This window comes from Solenopsis invicta, chromosome 3, assembly GCF_016802725.1.
Source record: "Solenopsis invicta isolate M01_SB chromosome 3, UNIL_Sinv_3.0, whole genome shotgun sequence".
Taxonomy (NCBI): domain Eukaryota; kingdom Metazoa; phylum Arthropoda; class Insecta; order Hymenoptera; family Formicidae; genus Solenopsis; species Solenopsis invicta.
The window spans coordinates 27,866,231-27,872,111 of record NC_052666.1 but is presented as its reverse complement, the minus strand read 5'-3'; positions in this window follow the sequence as shown (position 1 = coordinate 27,872,111).

Here is a 5,881-nt window from a genome sequence, read left to right as displayed (position 1 = left end):
ATTTTTATTAGTAAAATTGAAAAAAATTATATTTTATTTTGATCAGTTCGACGTTACCATTTTTGTGTCATAAGTGCCGAATGTCGCATCTTCATGTAATCTTTTTTTAATTATATCGTAATTTTATCGCTTGTTTGTTACAACAATGTCATAATTAAAATTGTCATTTCTGAGTTGTCTGCGAAAAAAAGATTTTTTATAAAAAAATGAGCTAATAATACATTTAATTCTACACTTAATAGGTGAAATTATTACAAAGTCACATTTAAAAATTATATTTAACAAATTTTTAAACATTCAAACTGGAAACTTTGTTTTTCATTGTGTCATTGTTGACAAACGAATGATAATATCACGTCACATCACTCGGAATCTTGATTTGCAATTAAATTCTAATAATAAAATTCTTATATTTCGCGTCACGTTGCAGTATAATCATAATGTAACAATGTAACTGCGATGCACGATCATTCTAAAAATATTATGTAACAATGAAACGCATTTGTATTGTCATTGTAATTGAACAGTGATTGTACTTCTTCTGACAAGTGCAACTGCGCTGGCTCAGCTTCCGCACTGAGGGAAAAGAAGTTGTCATCACTGCAGATTCGTCACGTGTACATACACGTTTTGCAACGCGCTACAAATTTTTCACTGTTTCGAATGTAATTTGCCTGTTTGGAGATCAATAATGGAACAATGTACAAGTCGCGAATTAAATAAATCAATTAATTAAACGCCGTGATAAACTTGTCGTTTAAAATCTACTAAAGTAATAAATATTTTTCGAATTGATTCTGAGTTGAGCGACGTCACAATTCGTTCAATTTTCAAGACAATTAATTTCTTTGATATTTGACAAGCACATAGTTTAAATTCGTTCGTTCTTACATCGGTGCTATTCGTTTCAACAACATGTTGCAGCACGTAAGTTCGCTTCGCGCGGTGTCCAGGGTGCTCCAGGTGACTGGTAGTCATTCGTCCAACTCGCCGATTCAACCTTACTATTTTCGAACTACGTCGAATCAATCGGCTCACTCGGAGCAATCGCTCGTCTCACAATCAGCGGAAAGTCTCGGTCAGTAGGTGGAATGTCTCGAAACGATTCGTTTCGTACGAGGAGGAAGAGAGGCTGGAAGACAGAGAGAGAGAGAGAGAGAGAGAGAGAGAAGAGAAAGAGCATCCCTGCCGCCCACGCTCGGGCTCGTTCCCGGGGCGTATCCGTGGGGCGTTCACCCGCGTGGAGTAGGGGATCCGGCATAGGCGGAGATCTTCCCACCAACGCGTTCCCTTCCTCGCGGTCCACGCGGCCGGATGATACGCTCGCGCATATATTCGATCGCGAGAGTATGCGGGCATTAACGCTCTCCCCCGCGGAAGACGGGAACCCCCTATGCCGGACTACGTGTGTGCGGCTAATGTCTTCGTTTTTCCTTGCGACCGTACGTCACCACGGTCCGTCATAGTCAGAGGAAGTTACGCGGCTGAGCGCCCATGGCTTTTTCCTCTGTTTTTTTTTTCGTTGGCCCTCCCCCCCCCCTTTTCCCTCCACGATTTTCTCGATAAAACGATATTTCGCTTTGTGCCAAACGTGCTCATCTCGGTTTATTATTATTTATTAATAACCTCGCGGAAATTGGAAGATATAGACATAGAAGTTGATATAGTTTTCTTTTTAACAAATGTGCATCGCAATGATATGCTGCTAAAATGATTACCCACGTTATTACGAGCCTGTTTTATTCTCGAGTTAAACGTTGTATCGAGGCTTTAACAGTTATTATTATTATCAATTAAGTGAATTCCTGAAAGAAATTTCTCGTGGAAAAATGCATATCATTCTCTAAATCTGAATCTGGATATTCACTGATTACCAGCGACATACTTGGCACTGATAAATCAGTGATTGTTTTTTTTTAACTAAAAGTCAATGAAAAGTTACTGGTAATCATTGAAAAGTTCTTATTGATCAATGTATTAATAAATACACTCGTAAATACTAATAAATACACAATGGTCATTAATAAATACGCTATAAATTCATTTTTCAATTCAGATAATCATTGATTACCAGTGGCATACTTGGCACTGATGATCAGAAGTATTAACTGATAATCAGTGATTATCCACTGATTCAGATTTAAAGATCACGTTCTAATTATCTACATGTAAATTAATTAATTGATGAATATTCGCGCTGTCGACCAAAAAAAAAATTATCTTCTTATTCGAAAGTCGCGATATAATTTTAGACTGATTCTGTGTATTTTCGTTATTAGTTTTACGTTTTAAATATCTCAAAAAATTTTTGTGATATAAGTGATATCCTAAAAGTGGAGATATATTATTTTAACTGCGATTCTTAGAAGTTAAGAATTAAAATGAAAGATTTCTTTAGCTAAAGTATTAACGTCGTGGTTTTTAGAAATAACTCACTGATACAAGTAATCTATTAACAAATTGAAATCATCAACATTTAGTAATCTACAATTTATGAAGCTTAGAATATAATTGACAAACTTGTAAAATGAACAATTGCATGATATATTAAAATTAATATCGATATAATTTATGTATAACGTAATAGATCTAAGTGAAATTCACAAAGAATACATGTATTTTGTAGAATTATGAGGAAAACTCGTGTTGCAAAATCTTCAGTCTTTGATGGGATTAGAGACAAAGTTTAGAAATTTCTTTTTATTAATTTCAATTTTCTTGAACGAATAATAGCAAATTTTAACTTAATTATTAAAATATATTTATATAAACTCATCTTTAACTAAACTCATTATTTATTTAATCGTTTGCAAAGAATAAAAATCATTATTAAAAATCGATATTGCAAATAATAAAAATAGGAGCTAATTTCTGGATTTGTTAGATTAGAAATTGGAGCTCCTCGAATCGTTTTTGTTTCCTCTTAATCGATTCGATTTCGATTGGAATCGTCTATATGTCTACCGCATAACGAGATTTAAATTTATTTGGGATAATGCAAAATTTATAGCGCGAACATCTCACAGACATATACGTTTATGTAGATGGAAATGCAGCCAGTCGGCGACACAAAGCATTCCAGTCGGGATAACCGAACTGAATAACGGGTCCAGATATTGCTACTCGACTCCCTTGTGTCGTAGGTAATTGCCATGGTAGGATGCCTTTGCCTATGGAGGACAAGGGAATTCGCGATATTCGCTCTTGCACCCGTGAGTCAGGTATCTATATCGCGCCGTGGTATAACGTTACCTCTGACAAGACGGAAATTGGCTTTGGTACCATCGCCCTGCGAAAGAGGCGTGGATTCATTTATTCCATCTTGCGTTTCAATCGTCTTCATGCACGGAGTACGATTTTTATACAAGTCCGCGTTTCCACAAAAAAAATAATAATCACGTTGTGTAGATTATATGAATCAATGTAGATTATACGAACTTGTAGACTTCGCGAGCCGATGACTTATCGCGTTTATGACTTGTCTCGCAAGCTAAAGATCCGCATATCACCGATAATATTAAAGATTCGTAAAAATTACATAAAGAACTAGAACAATGCCGTCGAAATTCACCTTACGAGATCAGCCACGAGGAGAGGACGATATTCTCGCGGTAATTAATAAGCATTTTATTCGGGACGGCACTTCCCTGCAATAACAGTTTGACAGGAATCTAATTGAGTCCCGCCGCGAGCGGCGCGTTGGGGTTGGACTCCGATATAATCTACGGTCCCATGAATTACGAGTACCGGGCTCTCGCCCGCTCCTACGGCAAACAAGGCAACCCTTTGCGAGGGAGGCAGCGACGACTCTCCGAGCGGGGAGCATTAGCATCCTCGGGGGGGTGGGGGAGGGGGCAAGAAACGTGGCACCGCACCATCCACGTCACTGCCGTCGCCGTCTGCTGTTGCCGCGGTCTGCGAGGCATCTTAGACCAGAGAGACAACCCCATGATTTTGTCTCCTCGGTATTCATGAACGGGGCTGGCGTAAGGGTGGCAGCGTCTCTTCCTTCTCCTTCATGAATTTACAATCGGTACAGAACCGAATTGCGAGATTCGACGAGACACCTGCGCGTAATGATCTCGTACGATCGAGAACGGCGCCGCTCGCGAACTTTGTATTAGCGATTGTTGCTTTATTAACGGTCACACTCGGGGAGAAAAGTTTTCTTCAAAAAAATATTTGTTTGAATCATAGGAGAGTTTGTGCATTGCTATGCGATTGAAGAAAAGTTTTTTTGATTCGAAGAAATTTTTGATTGTTCCTTTTATTAGAATTAAAGAAATAGTTTGGTTGCATGCGACGCAAATCTTTTTTTTAAATAAAAAAAAATGTATTTTTGAAACCAAAACGAGTAAATTATCTCTTACACTTCTGTCAGTACTCTCTTTGAAGTAAAAAATCATATGCTTAAATTAAACTGGTAATTTGAACAAATAATTTATTTATTTTTAAACAGCCCAAAACGTTTAACATTTCTTGAAATCAAATAATTTTTTTCCCTCAAAGGTACTTTTGCTCCAACTTAAAAAAAGCGAGTTAAAGGAACGATTTCTTCAAAACATCTTTTTCCATTGCCATCTAAACGCCACAGTCGAAATACGTGACGGAGAGAAATAATCTCGGATCGTTCATTAGACATTGGGTATTGAACATTTTTTGACTCGCGTGTCCGTTGCACACGTGGTACTTTACAACACAGTTTCATTGCCTCGCTGTCACGATATTGCGCTATATGTTATTGCGGGGAGAAACGGGTCTCTCTCTCTCGCTGCGGGAGACAAGCCCATATAGCACGATTGATTTAAAATCACCATGGAGATCATAGCGAGCATGCTACTTGTACGTGGCAAAACACGCAGAGAGGACGGCGCGGAATTTATCATCGCAAATAGGCAACAAAGCGGACAAAGCCGCCTGCAACCAGCATCGCGGCAATTAGTATAGCTTGGATAATGAACCGCAAACTGATCCGACAACTAAACCCGTACAATGTCGAGTTAACGACGTTTCTTTTTGCGAAATAATCCTGTATCGGAGTTGTGCGGACCGCTAAAAATGGACAAATGAAAAATATTCTCCCGCGTTCTGTTTTTTTTTTAACATTTTATTTTTATCAAGGAAACCAAAAATTAAGAGAAATAAAAAGGTATTTAATGACTTTACGTCTGATTTCAAAGACCGAAGGCTCAATAATATATTTTGCCGACATGAGTTTTTTTCCAATCACGATTTTAATTATAACAGTACACAAGAAACTCGCAATTGTATTTCATTTCGAGTATTACCAAGATTTTTCGAACGACTAAAGAAGAAGAAATCTTGTTTCCTGAATCCCCCCCCGATGAAAATGATTTTTAAGTTATCGTTCCGAGATAAAACGACCCTGACTTTTCGTGAACTGTTAAAACAAAAAAAAAAGAAGAACAATTATCAAGCGCTTTCCTCCGGCAAACTTGAAGAACTCTCGTTCATTCAGTCCAAGTTAAACTTACGTGTGCGTGACACCTTCTCACAACCCCCTCACGTTCGCCACAGAGAGTCCATCCGAGTCTGAGCTTCGGAGCGTCCCTGGTATATAATCGCATCAAACGACAAATCTGCAGCAGCGGAACATAAGGGCGCGAACTGTGGCCGGGCAGGGGGAGATCAACCGGTGCAGCGGGCGCGAGACGCGGGGGCAGGGAGGTGGGGCTGGGAGTCGGGAGATGATCGTAGGCAGTGTCACGTGCTGCTGTCAGTAGCACGGATTATATTATATAGGAATGGCAGCGAATAGGTGTAGATATAAGCACCGAGCGGCAGTTAATAAATATGATAATGGCGGGCGGAATGAGAGAAAGAGGGGGATGTGTGGGATACGATATGGGATACCACTGTA